General features: G+C 46.6%; 1 protein-coding gene across 12 annotated transcripts in view; it reads right to left on the bottom strand.

Moving 5' to 3' along the window:
- Window positions 1-20471, bottom strand: part of FRMD4A (FERM domain containing 4A) — a 584597-nt gene that overhangs the window by 194045 nt on the left and 370081 nt on the right. The window contains exon 1 of one of the 12 annotated variants that reach the window (XM_070500881.1): window positions 17250-17335. The exons of 10 other annotated variants lie outside the window; for them this stretch is intronic. The gene's annotated coding sequence lies outside the window, so the exon portion shown is untranslated. Of the gene's footprint in view, window positions 1-16535; window positions 16714-17249; window positions 17336-20471 lie in introns of those variants that run through there. One more of the 12 variants, XM_044762483.2, reaches the window with a different exon arrangement.

The raw sequence follows: 20471 nt of genomic DNA, 5'->3' as shown, positions 1-20471 counted from the left end.
GGACACTCACGTGTGCTCATTCCTCCAGACTCAGCTTTGCAGGCGCACGAACTTTCTCCTTGCCCTGGGGGACTGCCCCACCCCAGCTGGCAGCTCCCCCAGCTTTGTGTCCACTCACAGTGGATTTTCTGCTACTGTGAGAGCGGGTGAGAAAGCCGGTCTGGACAGGATACAGCGGGGTGGCTGTTCCTTGTGCTGAGCAAGCACCAGGCCTTCACAGAGCAGACCCCCACAGGGCCCTGGTCCTATGCAGAGGGGGTGCTTCATGCAGACAGGACACCTGGAGGCCCAGTCCTTGTCCCCAGCAGCAGCGGCTCCCAGGGTCATCCTGTGCTAGCCAGCAATCAGCAACAAAGAGCTGATGTAAGGAACACCGCCCTTGGCCTAAGAAAGGCGGATTAGGAAGGTCAGTGTATGACATGTGGGACAGCATTGGCGGGGACAACAAGAACCACCAGACCACAGTCCGCAGTGTGAACAGAGGAGATGAAGGCCTCTCGTGCCTGTTCCTCTCGGCAGGTGCACGGTGTCATTCTTACACACACGCTGTTCACAGCAGCGGTGTCCATGCAGACATCCTTCAAAGGCGGCTGAGCGAGGTATAAACCCCGAAGAAACAAAACTCACAAAGAAGTAGCGAGAACCTCAACACCCAGCCAACATCCCACCGTTCTCCTTGAAGTGAGAAAGATAAAAGAAAATTACACCTGGTCTCTGTCACGTGGAGCTTTGGCTTCAATATCTTAGTGACAGAGTTTTCTGGGTTGATCAAAGATGCATTTTACAAAGGAAAAAGTGAATATCTACCCTTCCTTTTGGTTTAATGACTGTACTTGGAATTTTTATAGTAGAAGAGGAAGACTGATGGGGAGTCAGATGGGGACCCCAGACTCAAGGAAAACAGTTTTTAAAAGTCCAGAAAAAAGAGAAAGTTGACTATATGGGTCTCAATGAATATCATTTATGTGAGATGGAGACTTTAAAAGTAAAAGTTTGATAACATAATAAAAATAAAATGGAATGAGAAAGTGGAGATTGAGACACCCAAAGAGCACAAAGTATCTGCACGGAGAACTCTCAGAGGAGACTAGAGGCCAGTGTAACACACCCAGCGTGTCAGGGGCAGCGTGCATTATAAAGGTTATGCACCGATGAGGGAGTATCTCAAACTTACAAGGACACGGGTGGAAAACCAAAGCCCGAGATCTAAACCAAGGACAGTCTAAGGACAACGAAAGAGCCTTTAAAGGTACGTTCCAGGCAAGAAGAGCAAGGAAAGGAATGTTTTCATTGTTTGGCGCCAATGGATTTTTGTTAAAAGATGAACCTCGGAACTCCTCACCTCCCGTTTTGTCTCGATTTCCTCAACCAAGGGAAATGGTGGGGCTAACTCATGAAAGAAGACAAACCCACCACACCTCTTTCCCCAAAATAAATTCTAGGTGGTTCATAAACTTAAATATTAAAAAGTGTATCAATGGCCAGCCCAGTGGCACATCAGTTAAGTTTGCACATTCCGCTTTGGTGGCCCAGGGTTCGCCAGTTCGGATCCCGGGTGCGGATATGGCACCGCTTGTCAAGCCATGCTGTGGCAGATGTCCCACGTATAAAGTAGAGGAAGATGGGCACGGATGTTAGCTCAGGGCCAGTCTTCCTCAGCAAAAAGAGGAGAATTGGCAGCAGATGTTAGCTCAGGGCTAACCTTCCTCAAAAAAGAAAAAAAAATAGATCAGTAACTATTTCTTAGGCCTTGCTAAGTATAAAAGCAATGGATGAGCAAAAAGGGAAAAATGTACAGATTTGACTACATTAAAAATAATGCTTAAAAAAAAAAGTAAATTCTACCCTACAAAGCAGCATAAGCAAAAAGAAAAAGCAAGTGCAAACTTGGGGGGAGGATGATAACTATAATGAGGGGTTAATATGTTAAAGATGAAATTATTTAATTAGTAGATAATTACAAATTAATTAGAAGACAGCAATACCCTATGGGAAACAAACAAAACAAAAATGCAAAAGGCTGAAAAGTTCATATTCTTTGACTCAGTAATTTCTCTTCCTGAGAAGAGATCTATCTTTCTCTAGTAATCTAGAGGGTGATCTGGTAATCTATCCTAATGAAATAAGAGGAATGGGGTGAAAAGATTACATGGAATAATGGCCACCATAGTGTGCGTTCATCCAGCAAGTGTTGACAGTGCATTTATCATATGCCAGGCATCTTATTAGATAAACAATGAACTTGATTTTCAATGTCCAGTAGAGGAAATACCCAAGTTAAGGGTGATTACAGTGTAACCCGTGTGACAATGGGGTGGGTATAAAACGCTATGGGGTGGAGGTTGGGGAAGACCCTAACCCACATCAGGAGACTGGTCAATGCTCAGGTGAGGAAGTGATATCTGAAAAACAGGACACCACCAGAGGCAACCTGGTATATGAAGGTCTGGAATGAGAGAGAACACGGCATGTTCTAGAAACATCAGCCATGCAGGAGAGCTGGAGCACAGCGGCGGGCAGGCAAGGAGCAGTGAGAAACACAGCTGGAGAACCTTATTTACGACAACAAGGAGCAACAACCATATACCCAGTGCTCTGAGGATGGCTAAGTGACTGATGAAACAGTAGCCGCTGAACACTGTTTTCAAATCAATTAATCCTAACTGATGCAGCCACAAGAGGAGTTTGGAAAGAGGGTTGTAATGGCAGGTGTTGAGTCTCAGGGCCTAAGAAGATATACAAACATTTGGAAAACTGTAAAGAGATACTAAACATAAGCTGTCTTTCTCAATATCTGTAGTACCTGCAATGATCTGTAACCAAACAGAGACAGTGTTTATCAAATTTACAGTTGACAAAAAAGGTTTAGATGGTAACTTCAAAACATAAAACTTGGGATCCTATTGTTTCTAGTTTGGGGTCCTATTCTTAGTTCATGTACTAGAAGCACAACCTCCTGAATAATGGAATTAAGAGGCCTCCTACACTCTACTCTGGTTAAACCATCTCTGGAAACCTGTGTTCAACTCCATATTTTATGTAGGAAATGAAAGAAACTGGAGTGAGGCCAAACAAGAGTAGTCAGACTGGGGAAAGATCTGGAAACCATCTTTTCTCAGGACTGATGGAAAAACTGCACACTTAGCCTAAACAGCAAAGGCTCCAGTGGTCTGGTGACCCTATCACCTACTGTCCATGCCCAGACCCTCAGGAGTGAAACGGGAGGCTATGATTTAGTCCACAGAGATAACGGGTATGAACTGGACTGTCCTGGGCATGCCTGGATGCGGGGAACTACTAATTTGATGATTTAATGCTAATTTGACGTTTAAATTGGATAATTTAATGAGAAGGGAGAAGAATCTCTAGTTGGTGGGCAGAAACAGAATCAGTGAGTGGCAATTCCAGAAGACACATCTGAATTCAACAGAAGGGAGAACTTTCAAATAAGCGTCAATATTCAAAACCAAATGGGTGGCCCCATCATCACGGCGACTCATGAGGAGGGGCCAGAAGCTCATGAGGCAGGGCGGCTGTAGAAAGGCTGACCAAACTCTGGGGGAAGGTGGGACAGACAGACCCTCAGGAATAACCAGGGATGTACATGCATCTATAGACAAGAACTCAATGCAAATACGTTCATTCTAGTAACTCCTGTATTTACTTATAATGCTTCCTGTTACATGTCTTTGATGAAACAAATTCACAACATCCACTTACCGCTTTAGCAGACTTTAAAAAATTGATATACAAACTGGCTGCACAGACACATTTTTCTATTTTTTCTTCCTACCAATTTCCTTTGTGTAAATGTGCAATCAAATGTCCTCTGTTTAAAATGTAATGCTGTGTTACCATGTGTCTGTTGCTGGTTTGGTAAAGTATTCATGAATTTGATAACCAAGAACCTCAACGACATTTTCTTGGTAACATGAATTTGCCTATTTTGCTCCAATACCTAATTCAATCTGTCATTTTAAGTTTAAATTTTTGCTTATGTTTTGATCAGCGGGATGAGACACAGCACTATTTGCAACTATGGGTCTCATATAGGAAATTATCACATTTTTATCATAAATATTTTATTGACATTAAAATGATATATATGTGTAATTGAAATAGAATAAAGTGACTGTCATAATAGGCACTTGATCAATATTTGTAGGTGAATTAATAAATATACATTTAAATAAAATATATCCTTATCTATCATTTCAAGGGCAATTGTGAAATATACGTCCTATACAACTTAATTTGCATTCAGTAAGATATGCTTTAATTTGTTTATTCTTTAGAAACAGACCCCAAAACCCAGGCTTTGGAACACATGCATCCTTTGCAGTTTCTATTATCCACATGACCACGTGTTGAATGAGCAGAACTGACACCAATCTGCCATCAATGGTAGCTGGAGCATCTTGCCACATAGATAAGAATGGTTAGAAATGAGTTTTCCTTCCCAGAAACAATCCTCTTGCGTATTACTATAGTCCTACTCTTCATTATCCCCGGGGATATGTGGGCCAGAAAATAGTGTTGTATACCATCGCGAGCTATTGGAATTCCATCCTTGGGTCTTTTTTTTTTTTTTAAAGATTTTATTTTTTCCTTTTTCTCCCCAAAGCCCCCCGGTACATAGTTGTATATTCTTCGTTGTGGGTCCTTCTAGTTGTGGCATGTGGGACGCTGCCTCAGCGTGGTTTGATGAGCAGTGCCATGTCCGCGCCCAGGATTCGAACCAACGAAACACTGGGCCGCCTGCAGCAGAGCGCGCGAACTTAACCACTCGGCCACGGGGCCAGCTCCATCATCCTTGGGTCTTTGGCGGCTCTTAAACCACAGTGAGAGAACAGCCACCTAAGAAAGGGGTATACGGCTCATGCGTCACCCGCCTTCACAGAACCTGCACGGGATATGGCGCAGCCACTCATGTCCTATGTGCCTGAGTCCAGGGGCCAAGGTGCTCAGATGCCATATCCTCCAGTTTTGGAAGGACGAACTCCAGCCCAACAGCCAACCCTTTTAAGATTCATGCTTCGATCAGATCCAGTTTCCAATGGCATCACAGCAGAGGAGATGGGAGGGACGTGGATGCCCTCCATCTGGAAAGCCGCCAGTCCTGCAGGTGGTCCCAGTTCCAGGAGGCAGCAGCAAGCCCTGGGCCCTCCCCACCTCAACGCCCCAGCACAAGGCTCCAAGGAGAGCTCGGGAACCTACAGCGCTTACAGTAAGGGAAGTTTTTACAGCTACCTCTGACATCTGTACGGGGCAGTCAATCTGGGCTGGAGGCTGCCGCCTGGATGTTTACATAACCGAGTTCTCTGGAAAGGATTCTGCTGGAGCGTCGCTGGCAGGGACTTCTTGCACTTGCAAGGGCTGCGCTGGCAGCTCCCTGCTTCCATTCATCTTGTTGGAGGTTTCAACACTGGCCGGCTGCCCTGTGAACCACCCTGACGCCTCCTGGAGATCTACTCCTGGGGCTCCTGATGTTGCTGCCGCAGTGCCATGACAGGGCAAGCTCCAGAGCTGATCCACTTATTCCCAAAACCATTTAAAAATGGGGGTGGTGCATCGGGCTGGGAATGAAAGGGAAGTGGAAGGGGGAGAGGATTCCAACCAAAGGGGGGCTCCCCTCCTTTTCACCCCATGGTCCACTAACCTCTCAGTGGAGATGCTGTCACAACAAATAACGCACTGTTTTAAAACCCAATGGCCATGGCAAAAGGGAGATCTAAAAATATCCAGGAGGCATATTATTCGTGAGCAGTTACAGAAATAAAGATGTTATGTTGTATCTGTTAGTCAAATCAGAAATTCTAATTGGACACAGGCACCATTTCTCCAAGCTTTCGGCAGGAGGTAATTATTGTGTTGACTACACATAGAAAAACAGACTAAAACTGAACCTACTATTTCGGCTGTTTCCACCAAAGAAGGAACAAGCGATGTGTTTTTGCCTGTATCAGAACTGATTAAAGATGGCAGGGTTCCTGATTCTCCTCTCTCCTCACTGAGCCAGTATTATTGGGGTCACACGGTTTGTACATGTCATTCCAAACCCTTGGGTAACCAAACTTGAGTGTATTTTCAGCCCACATTTCAGAAAAGACCTGGAAATGAGCTTATGATTAGAGAACTGAGTAGGGAAAGCGAGAATTTTAAACCAGAGCAAATACACGAGGCAGGGATAACGACTACATTTTATATCTTCATAGTGTCTAGCACGGACATTTAATCACAAAAGTCCCAGCAAGTCTGACTGATGGAAAGGATGGAGTTACAATTCTTGATTGTGGGGATGGATTCACAGGTGTCGACACAGGTTAAAACTTATTAAATAGTCCACTTTAAATATGTGCTGTTTATTTTATGTCAGTGATATGTCAATGAATCCATTTAAAATATGAGAGTTAGAGGTATTCAGAAAAGAGACAGACCATCAGGACAACACGGAAAGTTCAATTGTGTGGCAGCACTTCTCAACAGGTCTTTATACTTTGAAGAATTACTTCATTTTTTGTATCCTTTATACCTTTTATTTGAAGTTCGGTGCTTACGACTTTTCTCAGATGTTGTCATCTTCAGAAAAGAACCGTGGGGTCTTTAAATATCATCTACGCAGCTGAGGCCCACATCGCAGATCCAGCCGGGCCTCTCCCAGGCTTGTATGTGACTATATATAAAACGGCCCACTCAACATCTCCACTTGGAAATCCACCCAACATCTCAAACTGAGCGTGTCCCACACAGAACTCCTGACCTATCTTCTCCCCCCAAACTCCCCTCCACCCACAGCTTCCTCCTCTCTGGTAATGCCAACTCCGGCTTTCCATCACCATGTTCTGTTCTTTAGGCCCCAAGTTCTGGACTCCTCTCTTCATCTCACATCCAACTCGGCAGAAAATCTTGTTGGTTCTCTCTTAAAATATCCAGACCCTGAACACTTTTCATCATCATCACTTCATCACTTGCCTGATTCTAACAATGGCCACCCTACTGGTGCCCCTGCTGTTACCTCTGCTCGCCTTGCAGTCTGGTCCCCACACAGCACCTAACCATCCCAGTGCAGCCCAAGTAGGAGCAGGGCGCTCCATGGCTCCACACTCTCCAAAGGCCCCATCCCCCTGGGGCAAAGACTTCATGGCTCCCCGTGTCTCCCACCTCTGTGCCCACCTCACTAGGTCTGCTCTTCCACACTCAAATCCTTGCTGTTCCCTACACATCACTCTTCTGCCTCAGGGCCTTTGATGAGCTCTTCTCTCTGCCTGGAATGTTCTCCCTCAGACACCCACATGGCTCACCACTTCCCATCCTTCAAAGCTTTGCTCAGATATCACCTCTCACAATATCCCCTCCGACTCCTATATTTAAAATAGCAACCTTGCCATACTTCCCATCCTCTGCTGTATTTGTTTTTATAGCAGTTACACCTTCGAGCACATCACAGTCTCGCGTCACTTAACGATGGGGATCCGTTCTGAGAAGTGCATCGAATATTAGGCAATTTCGTCATTGTGTGAACATCACCGAGTGCACTTACACAAACCTAGATGGGATAGCCTACTACACAGCTAGGCTCTATGGTACTAATCTTAGGGGACCCCACATGTATGTGGTCTGTCGTTGACTGAAATGTCGTTATGCAGTGCATAACTGTATATAACTTACCTATTTATTATGTTTATTGTCTGGCTCTTCCTCTTAGAATGCAAGCTCCGAGAGGGCAAGAATTTTTGTTGGTTTTGTTCACTGACACATTCCTGGGACATAAGAGGCATACCAATAAGTGTGTGTTGAATGACTGATTGACTGAATGAATGAATGAAGGAATAAGTGAATGAATTGGGGTGCTCAGGTCCTTTCTGCCATTCTGCCAGCTGGGGTTTGCAAGGCTAACCCTCATACAAAGGACCATGGCTGTGTTGCACCATTCTTATCCTCTTCCCCTTCGACACAGACACACGCAACAGAGAAGTGCGAGCTGAAAAGCAGAGAGAGAAGCGCTGACAGACAGTCAAGGACAGCAGGTGTAAGCAGGAAAAAATAATTCTAGCTATACGCAAACAAGTAAAGACATGGGACACCACAATATGCGACAAAGAATTATGCATTTATCTTTTTGAGCACCTGTCAGATGCCAGGCATAATATTAAGTGCTACAGAATTAAGGATAAATAAGACAGGACTTTTCCCTGAGAAAGCCACGATGGGACACAAATGTAAACAGGTCATTCCATTGTACGAGGGCAAACCGGAACCGCGATCTGGGGAGGATGCTTTGGGAGAATAAAGGAGGAAGACTCGGCCTGCGTGGAGGAACAGGAGGAGGCAACACTGGAGGCCAGAATTAAAGAATGAGCAGGGGTATCCCAGCAGAGAAGGGACAAAGGGGCCTCTCAGGCTGAAGGATGAGCATTTGCAAGAGCCTGACGTCCAGAAAAGGTCAAAGGTGATTGGGGAAAGGCAAGCGTGTGTGGTGTGTGTGTGCGTACAACAGACTGAATGTTTGTTCCCCCCGAAATCCACACACTAAATTCTAGCCCCCGGGTGACGGTGTCTGGAGGTGGGGCCTTTGGGAACAGATTTAGGTCACGGGATGGAGCTCTCATGAATGGGATCAGTGCCCTTATAAAAAGAGACCCCAGAGAGCTCCCTTGTCCCTTCGCCATGTGTGGACACGGCGAGAAGGCGCCAGTCTATGAACTAGGAAGCCGGCCCTCACCAGACACTGAATCTGCCAGCACCTTGATCTTGGACTTCCAGCCCCCAGAACGGTGAGAAATAAATATCTACTGTTTATAAGCCACCCAGCCTGCAGTCTTCTGTTACAGCAGCCTGAGCAGACGAAGACAGTGCGTGAAGGTTCATGTAAGAGAAGAAGTTTAAGAAACAAGAAGCTGCCAGGTTGTGATGGGCCTTTTATTCCACATTAAGGACGTGGTCTACAGAAACAAAGGTGGGAGCGGGGCAGAGAGGCTGGAGAGGTGATGTGTGTGTGCGTATGTATGAGAGAGAGAGAGAGGAAAGTGGAAAAGGATAAGCTGTGATGATCTGATAATAACTCAGAGAAAAAGAGGAAGCCCTTGGCGATGAGTGGGGACCTCACTCCAAAAGAATTTGCGAAGGAAACAAAGGAACAAGGCGTTGGAGAAATTTAGTGCAAAAGGCTAGAAGAGCTTAATCTAGTATGCAGCAAAGAGGAAGAGCGAGGCAGACGAGGTGAGTCATTTATCACAGGACGATGATCTTTAAGCTGTGGGAGGAAGAGGAACAGGAGTAGTCAGAAAACCACGGTGGAACCAGTAATAATGACCGGGACACTCAGCCAAGCCTTTGCTGACTCTGGAACATCACCCGAGGGGGGTTCCTTTGGGGAATCGTACCTAGGGAAAATTGAGGAGTAGCCAAACAAAGAATCAGCCATTTCAAAGCCAGGCTGCCAGGCGACCTCTTGCAGGGGGTGTGTGATGAGAAGGGATGCAGCAAACGCTGTGCACTATTCGCATCCTCACCTTCTAGTCCACAGGGAAAACTGCAGGAACGTGAGCTTCCTTGCTCTCATCTTTCCTACACACAAACAAGCAGCAGGGATGCTCGCATAACAACTTTTTCCTATTTCCAATATAAAACCAAAAGCCACAGGATAAAACTTACAGTTGATGGAATTTTTCAGTTGGGTTTTGTCGGTCCCCTAGGAGTGTGATCAGTTCTACTGACAAGAAGAAAAGAAGAATCCAGCTATATAAGAAACAAAGGACTGTGTTTGGGGATATTATTCTCTGAGTATTTGGAGTATCTTTCCAAGCTGGAAGTTATAGCTCTCTGGATCTAAATAGCACAAAATCTTTGTCGACTAAGTTCCAACCTTAGGAAGCAGGATGGCAGAGAAACTAAATTGTGGTGGGCTTACAGAAACCGTATTTTCCACAATAAAGAAGGAACCACAAACAAACAGCAGCTTATAATTTCTCCATAAAATGACAGACACTCCACCCTATGGAGGCAAACGATGCCCATAAACTGTCCCTGAGGGTTCCCTTAAAATATACCCTGTCCTAGATGTGGCTATAATGTTCTATAAATACTTTTCCTGGTTTTACATTTGTTTAATGCTTTTATTCTGCTGCCTGTGTGTGCCTGTTTAATCTGCCTCCAGAAGACAGACCATCTCTCATTCTGATTTATTTTATTTAACACCTAGAAGGTTATTAAGTGCTTAAATAATTTTTATGAATATTATGCAAATTGGTATGTTGATTTTCCATGCTACAAGGTAAACGCTCCCAGAATCTTCAGAGTGGTCAGGAGGTGGGTGCAATGGAAAAAAACTCCCCCAACATTCTAGGCTTATTTCTGCTATTAATTCGCTGCATTAATTACTTGGGTGAAATACAAATAAGGAAGTAGGGGTTGAAGATCTCCCTAATTAACAGCAATGAATGGGAAGTAACCAAGGAATTTTATACAGTGATTGGATTTTTGCCTTTGTTAAGAAAAACATTGTTTTACCCTTGATTGACATAACCTTGGTAATTCTTGTTTCTCATCTAGAATTTTTTTCAAGATAAAAGCCCTAAAGAGCTTTCTGATCATTTTCGAAAACTGAAGAATTTCAGAAAGGTAGGGTGATAGAATCCATTAGCGCAAAGGCAAAATCATATGTCTTTACCTCCTCCCCTCCCCTAACCACACTAAGGTTCCAGGACTCATCGGAGACCGCCGGATGCAGCAGGATGCCCGCCATTCTTAATAAGCCTTCTCCATCCTGAATAAGGTGAGGATAGCTAGGGTGACGCAGAAGCCCTTCTGGAAGGCCAGGTGACATTTATAAAATATCAGAGCCAACAATCACGCCCCGTATACCACTTTGTCTCTACGAAACTCATTTCAGGATTGTAGATAAGGAGGTGCCATTTCTTTCCGTCACATCTCCCCTTCCACAGCCTGTGGCCTTCTTACACCCACTGTGTTCTGAACCCCAACAGTTGGCATTGCGGCCGTCCAGGGACATAAGTAAGCCAAATGAGGACAAGAGACACAGAGATAATTTCTAATTCTAACAGAGTCTCCCATATATTTTGTGTTAGGTGTTTCACAGATATGATCTCATTTGCTCCTGCAAATGTAACTTTTCTTACAAATAAGCAAATGGAGGCTAGGCGAGATTCAGTAATTCAGAACCCAAGGCCTCATAGCTAGTAAGTGGCAGAGCCAGAAATCAAGCCCTGGGCCAGATGATGCCACGGCCCCATTTCCTCTCTGCCATACCACATTGCATCATGTAAGTCCTTGTCAGGCAGTACAGACTCTAGTCTTGGTGCTGCAACAGAGACCCCAGTGGGGTCCCTGGATATGTGGAAGCATCTCCTCACTGGTGGAAACAATCTATATACCCCCTTGCATTCCTAAAACTCCATCTATCTGAAATGTTTCACTTAATCCCCAAGTCTCGTGTGTACCTGGGTCAAACACTGCACCAAACATTCAGTGTGACCTCTGCTCCTGCTCCTTTGCTATATTCGAGGTCTCTGCTCTCCTGCCAGGACCTGCAGGCTACATCTGTGCTCCTGGTCACCCTGTAGTTACTCTGTTACGAAACACTCAGCCATCCCAATAAAAGAGGATTGAGAAGGCAGAACACTGCCCTCCATTGTGCTCAGCTCCAAACTGGTGGTTCGTGTCCTCCCCACCCTCCCTTCTTTTTTGCTCCCTCTCTAAGCAACAGAGAAACAAATATCGGATATTTATTGGGGGGAGCCAGTGGGAGCAGAGAAATGGGGAAGCCAGCACTGCACTCCTGGGCTCAGCTTGTAGGTGCGTAGCCCAGCTCCAGATGGTTCCACACTATCTGGCTTCCTAGTTTGGGTTTGTCACATCTATATACTTCTTCACAGGCATGTGGTGAGAACATAATTGTGCACTTTATAGTTATGAATGGCACTGCCTGGCAACTCTCCGATTATTCTTTCCATTCGCTGTCATGCATTATCCATCTAACTCCCCATTACACGCCATTTTTTCATGCATTCCTCACTCAGCAAGGACAAAGAAAGGCAAAATCCTGCAAAGAAGCTGCATCACCAGAAGAACAGGCTAATTCTGACGGAAATTGTGGGGTTATAGCCTCAAGTTTTGGGGCTAGCTTTTGGCTAATTTGAAGCGAAAATTACCGTTAAAAGGTTTAGCATTTTGCATTAGCACCAAGACTTTCGGCCTTAAGGTTGGCAAGATATTGCTAAGTGCAGAAGAGGGGCCACACCACAGTAGGAACTAAGAAAAACATGGACCCAGGAGGACCTAGCAAGTTACATTTTACTTTAGACCACTGGTTTGCAAAGACGCCTAAATCTACCAATGTTGGAACATGGTAGGATAGTCACTCAGTGACTGACTTACTCAAATAGGATCTATTGGGTGCCCATGATGAGCAGAGCGTGAATGCAGGGAGCATTAAGAGAACAGCAAGTATGCAGTAACCATGGATTGGCCAATAACTGCTAATTAAGAGAAGAGCAAGAAGGCACACGGGAATGTAGTCAAGAGTTTAGGGTGAACGGTGCGCATGTAATCATGTTCTTGATCATGGACAACTCGTGTCTTCTTGTATTGCATTATGGAATGGCTAGAGCTCCAACTTGAAAAACAAAATAAGAGAAACCACCATGGTAGAGAGCTGGCTTCCAAACAAGCTGGATCCGACACGCTACATCTCTCAATTAGAGTTGGCTATGCTTGAATGTCTGCAGAGCGCTTACTCATTCAGTTCCAACGGAGGCTACCAGCTCGTTTTTTCTTGATTATTTGGTGATAATAAGGCTACTGAACTGAACCAGATCCCTCATATTCCTTCCAGCAATCGCAGCCTTTATTCTTAGCAGTAATTTCCATCTTCAAAGAGAAAAGTATTTCTCTTTGAGGGGAAAACATCTAACTTCTACTCATACAATTAAGAATTGAACACACAAATACACACACACACACACTCATTAACACCCAAAATAAGCATTAATGCAATTCACCAAACAGATCAACAGCTCTGATCATCTTCTGAGAAAGTAAAAGACGTACAATGATAGATATTTTTAGGAAGATGCTACTAGTAGCGGAAGTGGCTGCCTCCAACGTAAAGCTGTGTCTAAATTATTCCTTATAGGAGAAAGACATGCTGATCCCATGGGACAGAGGAAAGGGTGGCAGCTGATGCATTTAGAAAAACAAAGGGAACTGCCTGCCGTGGAGAGAATTTTTGAGAAGCTGGATTTATGCTGATTTGGAAAACTTCTTGCAGAAGAGAGTAGTGAAACCAGCAGGGCCTGGTGTACCATGGCGGCCATGAAACCCAGAGTTCCAAGAGCTACTGTACCAGCTCTTGAGATTACATGTCCTAAGAAGAACAAAAACAAAAACGGAAAACGCTACCAAGGTACTTCAGTCTAATTAAAGCTGGAAGGAACACTGCAACGTACAATGCTCAAATCTCACCCCTGCCCAACAGATTCCATTTTGAGTGGCCACTGTTCCCAGATTCTTGAAGTCTCTGCTTTTTCTTATTGTAGGAAAAGTTCAAGTACCTATGTGTCCTACACAATTGATGGAATTATCCCTTCTCTTCTTTCAAATAAACCTAAGTAGAGAATTTCTGCCACAAATTTTATTGACACATCAGGTGATATCCCAAAAATAAAAGTTATGAATTAAAGTCATCGGTGAATCCAGACTTATACATTCTGATACTGTGGAGAGTGGTTGAAAGTAACTTACAAGCTATTTAACTGTTATCATGTCTATTTCTTTTTTGTTTACAAATAAGAAATATTTACATATGCAAAATATACGCAAAAATATCTAGGAGCGAAGCTTTAGATTTGAAAGCGCCCCATCCTATTGTCAGTCATTCAATGTGTCAGGATAAATTCAACTCTTAGAACAGATGGGTATATGGCATGTCAATAGAACTGTAAGCATTTTACTTACACACACATACGCTCCAGCATCAATAATGTGAGCACAAGCGGTATATTTATGCCGAAAAGTCAGTACTGACCTTCTCCGGAGGACGTCTCACTCCACCCCACACTTAACTAACAGAGGTAACCCGACAGGTCCCCTCAATAGGATGTGTCCTGAACTTTCATCTCATTGCTGCCCTTCCCAACACAAACCGATCACACTTTTTTCTTTAACTCATCAAGGCTGACTCCAGTCCTTTCCCCCACAACTCTGGCGTACCCACTATGCTACAGAGCCTTCTTCCAAGTTCCAGAACCCCAGCAAGAACTCACTCTTGGCTTTTCCTTTGCCCTCAGACTGCAACTTCGCTGTGATGATAATCTTGAGCACGGTACACACCTGGGACGCAGCTCTCACGGGTTATGAAATCAGCGACCCACTGAACCTCAAGGGGTCTCAGTTTCCCCAATGACAAGATAATGCTAATGGCACCAGCCACCTGCCAGGCTATCACGGGACTTGGCAACAATGTTACAAATTACAAAGAGGCCCTACGCCATAAATAACAAGTCTTATTAATAAAATTAGTTGAAGACGAGTGCCAAAAATATAGTAACAGCAGGAGCAGATATCACTTGGTCAGAACAAAAGAGGGTGGAGGGGTTTTCTGATCCTCATTTCTACTAACACTGTTCCCCTTTTATACAAGAAGAAGAGCTTAATGTTTTTTCTTCCTAAAAGGTTACTTCTACCCACACAACTTTGCACATCACATGTTATTTCATTCCAAGTTATCTGGAGGAAAGAGTCTATTCACTGGCGGGACAATATAGCGTTGATTGCAAAGCATGTCCAAATATTGCTTCCAATTAAATTAACTGTAGCCATTTAACCTCTCAGGACCAAATGGATTCAAACCTATTTGCCGCAGGGCCCTCATTCCCGTGGTGCCTTAAATAAACCCAGATTTCATTGACAGCAGAATGGATCCCTCAACCAACACAAGTGCCGCATCCCCTGACACTCTAGGCTGCAAGAGACAAGCGACACTTTGAGAATGAAAATCAGATTTCTGCTGATCTGCAGGTTTGGTCTTCTGGCCTTGTCCAAGTCAGGCTCCAAAGAAAGGAGGCCAAATGCTATCAATGAACTTGAAGCAATTTAAAGACCAGGAACAAAACAATAAAATGTGTCCTCCCACACCGCCCCTCCCCCCAAAACCACTTTGTTGCAAATTTTAAAGATGCACACATAACTTAAGTTCTATTAAGTAGTATACGGGATAGATTTTTCCATGCAACTCTTGAGGTACTTTTGGGGGGGGGGCGGCGGGGAGGTGTCAGCAGTGGCTTCCTCGGTTGAAGTCAGAAGTCTCCCTCTGGCGCTGTCCCACACTTACAGTCATGCTCTTGGAAAACGACAAGACTTAAAGATGCTAAGGTGGAAGGGCGGTATGAGAAGCTGTTCAAAACTCAATCAGGTAAATATAGATCAAGTCCACCTGACCAGGTGTCTACACATACCCGTGAGGCTACACCAAAATTGAATGGGCTGCCACCGCTGAACAGCTCACATTTAGAAAGGCGCCTGTCTTAGTGTTTTGACAATCCCTTTCCTCAGCAGCTTTGAGGATTCAAACTGAAAGAAGCCACAACCGCAGGAGCAGCCAGTACTGGGATGTTCCATTCATAGGGGAGAATGAGCCTCATCCATTCATGGTGGGGTCAGGGAGTCCTGTGCGGGCATTGGATCGCCTTTCTCAGCAAGCTGAGCTTCCGGGAGGCTGGCATGGCAGCATCATTCAGAATAAGCGTGTCTATTAAGAAACCACCACCAGCTATTATTAGAACAGCCATCCCTTGGAAATTTCGCCGAATTTGCTTAGATCTACCGAGCAGTTCCTCCGCTAACAAGGTACTGGAGAAAGGCACCGAGTTCCTGATTACACACGGGTAGCTCACACAGCTTTCAAAGTACAGCGCTGGTGAATCTCTTCTAAAGGCAATATGGACCAACGTCTGGGCAGCCGCCTGCAAGACAGAGGCACCGCATCTGGTCCTTTTTAAAGGACCACGTACGAACGGGGGTTTCCTCCTGTTCTCCTCCTCCCCCTTTCTTTCCGCATCAAACTTGCTGCAGCCATTTGGAACGTAAAAGATCAGTCCATTTCAGCAGACCCGGGCAGCCGGCGATCAGCTGCCTGCCTCTTGCCACCCTTGTCGGAAACGCTCCCTCCTGCACCCAAAGGCCAGGCCTCCCCTGTCACTTCCATAAAAACGGTGTTTAAAAAAATCCCACCCAGGTCTGCCTACAGCAATGCCCTTCCGTTTCTCCCTGGGTAAATTCAGAGTATGAGGTGGAGGTGCCAAAAAGGGGGGCGGGGGGGTCCGCAGAAGGGAGCACAGTGTGTGCCGCACGTGGGGTGTGCACCGCAAAAATGTCACATCCGCGCCCTGAAACACTCTACGCCCTCAGGAGAGAAGTGTCATGTCCCTTTGAGCAGCCAGCATTTAAAAATGGACCCAGAAAGGCCGCTTCATCCATCGCCTCCCTGCCATCGCGGCTGGGAAACAAAGACACATTACCTTTCATTCGCGGCGCGGCCCGGGGAGCCCAGGAACTTCAGCTTCGCAGCTGGCGGATCCACCGACACGAGCGGCCCATGAGCCCCGGCTGCGCAGGCCCGTGGCCTACCAGGCGGCATCCGCGCCCGGCGCCTCCGCCTCCTCCGCGGCGCCCGCAGCCGCCCCGCCGGCCCGCCGCGCCCCCGCCCCCGCCGCCGCCGCCGCCGCCCCGCGGGGCCGCCGTCAGCCCATCGCCCGCTCGCGCCCAGCCTGGCCGCGCGCCAGGGCGCACAGCCGCCCGCCCGCCCCTCGCCCGCGCCCGGGCCGCCGCATGCTGCGGGCCCCCGCCCGCCTCCCCGGCCCCGGCGCACAGCGAGCGCGCTCGGCCGGCGCGGCAGCCGAGGGCAGGCGGGCGCGGGAGGCCGGCGGTCGGCAGGCTCCGGCGAGTCCCGGCGGCCGAGCGCGCCGCCGCCGCCGCGCCCGCCAACGAGGAGCGCCCCCGCCGCGCGCGCTCGGCCCGGCCGCGGCCCCTGCACCGCCGGGGACCCTCCCGCTGCCCCCGCGGGGAGGACAAAGTTAGGTGCCGCCCGCCGGGAGAGGCTGTGCGGAGCCACAGACGTGCGGGAGGGAGAGCGGGGATTCTGAAACGGAGGGTCCCCCTCCCCCGCAACAAAACCCGCCCAGATGCACCGCGGGCAGCCCGCGCCTACCCTGGGAGCCCGAGCAGGAGGCTACCTTGGCTGAACTTGGCTGAAGGGGCAGCTCGTATTTCCCGATCGAATCCAATTTTCTTGAATTTTAATCTCCCCTCAACTCTTTGGAAATGGGAGTTCCTGCGAGATGACCTAGTCATGAGGCTATTGTCAAGGATTCGCAACAATTACTGGGAAAAGGAGACTTCCATTTCAAGAGACCGGGGGGAGAAAATCGGGCTGACACGTTCTCTTTCCAAAAAAGAGAAACAAACTCGGAGAATATCGCTAGCAAGAACAATAACTCAATTCACATTGTATGTCTAAATGTTTATTGCTTCAGGAGCTCAATTTGCCCCAGACACATTTTTTTCACGAATTGTCAAAACACGGTGGATAAAATAAAAGGGAGAAGCAGACAGGAGCACCCGCCTAGCGAGGGCGGAAAAGCTGCCTGTCTCAGAGGTAAAATCTTTCTCTAGAACTCACTCATCGCTGGAATCCCAATATCCACCTATTCATCCACCCACCCATCCATCCATCCACCCTCCCATCCATTCATCCATCCATCCATCCCACCCATCCTCCACGCATCCATCCACCCACCCATCCACCCATCCATCCACCCACTGTTGAAGGGAGAGACTGGTTGTCTTCTCACCACAGTGGAAGGAGACGCTGGTGGATCTGGCACCATTATTTCCAGGGCACTGGCTGGAGTGAAAACTTACAAACTTAGTAATAAAAAGAGATCTTGCACATCTTATTTTCCAATCCATCTTTCCAGACCCAGATCGTGTAATCTTTGTTAAGGATCTCTGGGGAAAAATTTTGACAGTTCAAGAGGTCTCCTAGTGAATGGAAGGGAAACTCCCTGTACAATGAGTGTTGGAGAAAAAGGTGAACAGCTGTGATAATGAACACCTGTCTTATTTTAAGCTGTGGCAATCACATATGGGGGCTGGGGGACTTGACTTGATTCTCTGAGTCTGAGTAACGGGAAGTGGAGTCTGAATAGGATGCTTCTGTACTTTCAGAGTCCTTGCGGATGGTTCTAATGCAAAGCCCCGTTCTTTCATGATGCAATTGTTCTGCGGCCCTCAGCGGGAATATCATTCCTTTGGAAGCAGGCTGTTTCCAGTGCTGATTTGTTTTGACTGTGACACCTGGCAGGGGGTGAGTGACGAAAGGTGCAGACCTCTTATCTCTCTTCCATCATTTAGTTCCCCCTCTTAGAGAAGTCATTGGATTCCGTCTACTTCCACCTGCTGCTTTTTCCCTTTGGCCACTGGAATTCTCAATTTGTCCTAAACTGAACTTGTCCCACGGGCAAATCCTCTTCCAGGTTCCCCATCTTACTGAACAGCATCCCTCCTCCTCTCATAAGCCAGAAACAGAGATGAAGGGGTGTTTCAACCCCTTCCTTTCTTTCATTCCTCGCATTCAAGTTATCGCCAAGCCTGTCCTCATAAAGAGTTCTGGAAAGTTCCTTGAGAGCAGCCCCTTGGCCAACTTGTTCCGACAGTGCCTGGTGCAGGTTAACCTTCATTGATGAGCTCCCCCTGCCCCCATCCTCTTTCAGTCACATCACCTTTTATCGAGATTTCTCCAGCAGCCTCCTAATGGGACACCAGTCTTGTGTCTCAAATGCATTCTCCACACCAGCTGGAGTGATTTTCCTAAAACTCAGATGTGACCATGGGACTTCTTGTTTAAACCCGTTCAGGCTTCCTGGCTCTTAGAAATAAAGTCCACACTTCTTCAGATGGCAGAATGTCCTGAGCACCTGGCCCTCCTTAGCCATCCAGCCTTATCTTTTGCCAACCGAGCCCACCAAGGTCCCTGTCACCCTCTACCCTCCAGCCACCTAACCCTCTTCCAGGTCCTCTATATTCCAGGGTCTCACTCATCCGCTTGCCACCCAGCAGCCAGTGACTGTAGAAACAGATCATGTCACTGCATTGCTTAAAGACTGTCCATGGCTTCTCATTGCTCCTGAAGCATCCTCTCCATCTTCATCACACATTAATCTCCCCGTCCCTCACTATGCTTTGCCACACAGGCCACCTTTCTGCTCTTGAACGACTCTTTCCCTCTCTTGGCTCTGGCATTTCTTGTTCCTCCTGCCTGGAATGCTCAGCCACCTCCCAGCCCCACCCTTTGCATAGCTGGCTCCTTGTCATCCTTTAGGTTTTAGCTCAAACACTGCCTCCTAGATAACCTTCTCTGGTCAGCACCGGGGGAAGTGGGCTCCCCTAGGTGTTCCTTTTATCATTATCTTGTTTATTTCCTTCTTAATGCTTACCCACAATTCACAGCTGCCTGTTACAGGCACAGACTGATGTCAGAATGCCTGGGCTTGACTCTTGCCTCAGCCACCTGCTAGCTGTATAACCTTGAGCAAGTTTCTTAACCTCTCTGTACCTTGGTTTTCTCATCTATGAAATGGGAATAATAACACTGCCTATCTCATAGGGTTATTCTGAGGATTAAATGAATCAGCATATATATGATTTATTCTCAGTATTTTCCCACTACCTGGGCTAGTACCTGACACAGGATCTCTTTACCCCTAAGCCTTTTGTGTTTGGGGCCCAGACTGAGAATGGATAAAAATATAGGGAAGAAAAGCTTTATTTGAAGAATTTCAGTACTGAGAGAAATAGGCCATAGTAAAACTTGATGAATGAGAGAAAATTCAAACAAATTATCTGGAAGTTAATGAAAATATGAAGGAAATATATTCTCTGTTTCACCAGTGATGATCCTTGGGTTTGAGAGATGACAAGCTTAGCAGTCAGAATTCTGTAATGGTCTGTTTCCTGAGGCGCGGCCAATTCCACCACGAGAATTCAGGCAGTTACTTGCAAAGGTGTAAAGAATCAAAGGACGTTTGCAAAGCATTGGTCCATCGGCCAGCCCTAACATGCAGTTGTGAGGAAAGAAGATAGAGCGTTTCCATTTTCAGCTGGAGCTTAATACTTTTTGAAGCTCTAATGGAAAAAAGAAACATGGCAGCGTTGTTTCTGGATGTTCCCCTTTGTGTTTTGCTAGAGAAGATTCAGAAAGAAGGAGATAAGCTTTCCCTTTGTCCTTCCAGAGGGCCAGCGGGATTTTGAGACCTCGAGCCCTGGGGCTCCCCTTGCCTCTCTCACAGGGTTGAGGAGCTTTGTTTGAAAAGAGCTGAACTCTCAAAGCAAGGAGAGGCGCTCTGAGGCTTGGAAATGGAGGATGGAGACAGGGATGGAGAAGGTGGTAACACCCC

Source organism: Equus asinus, chromosome 29 (genome assembly GCF_041296235.1).
Source record: "Equus asinus isolate D_3611 breed Donkey chromosome 29, EquAss-T2T_v2, whole genome shotgun sequence".
Classification (NCBI taxonomy): domain Eukaryota; kingdom Metazoa; phylum Chordata; class Mammalia; order Perissodactyla; family Equidae; genus Equus; species Equus asinus.
This window is presented reverse-complemented; position numbering and strand designations above follow the sequence as displayed.